The sequence below is a fragment of the Geospiza fortis genome, unplaced genomic scaffold (assembly GCF_000277835.1).
Source record: "Geospiza fortis unplaced genomic scaffold, GeoFor_1.0 scaffold317, whole genome shotgun sequence".
NCBI classification, from domain to species: Eukaryota; Metazoa; Chordata; class Aves; order Passeriformes; family Thraupidae; genus Geospiza; species Geospiza fortis.
In genome coordinates, this window is record NW_005054398.1 from 2,545,066 (window position 1) to 2,545,946 (window position 881).

Consider the following 881-nt stretch of genomic DNA (forward strand, 5'->3'; position numbering starts at 1 on the left):
AGGGGAGAGATGCGCCCGGGCTGAGGGGGGGAGAGAGGAACTGGAGGGGAGAGGGACGGGAGGGGACGTGAGGGAAGTGACGGATGGTAGCGGCGGCGGGAAGTTCTTTTGAAGAGCGAGTTTTTAATCTGCACACTTGGCATGGAAAACGTGAGGGAAATTCAGTCATTGCTGAAGTAATCAACATTAATTATCGATTATTAGGTGCTCGAACAGGGGGAAAGTAATGGAGATGGGGAAGGGGCTGCAGCACAAGGAGCAGCTGAGGAAGTTGGGGGTGTGCAGAGAAAAGGATTCTCGGAGAGACCTCAGAGCCCCTGGCAGGGCCTGAAGGGCTCCAGGAGAGCTGGGGAGGGACTGGGGACAAGGGATGGAGGGACAGCACACAGGGAATGGCTTCCACTGCCAGGGGCACGGTTAGCTTAAATACTGGCAAGGAATTGTTCCCTGTGAGGGTGGGCAGGCCCTGGCACAGGTGCCCAGAGCAGCTGTGGCTGCCCCTGCATCTCTGGCAGTGCCCAAGGCCAGGTTGGATGGAGCTTGGAGCAACCTGGGAGAGTGGAAAGTGTCCCTGCCCATGGCAGAGGACTGAACGAAGTGATGTTTAAGGTCCTTCCAACCCAAGCCATTCCATAATTCTTTAGTTTTTTGGGGTGGATAGTGGTTGCTGTGGAGCCCCTCATGGGTCAGTACCAAGCCTTGGTTGTTCAGAGTTCTTAGAAATGATCTGGACAAAAGGATGGGTAGAAAGTTACTCAGGTGAGGAGGAAATAGGAGAAACTCCAGGAAAGTCTTAGCAGAGTGAGAGGACTCAGAATGATGGGTGTGCAGATTAAAAAAAAAATGCAGTATTCTAAAAAATGAAGTGTTTGTGCTGGTTA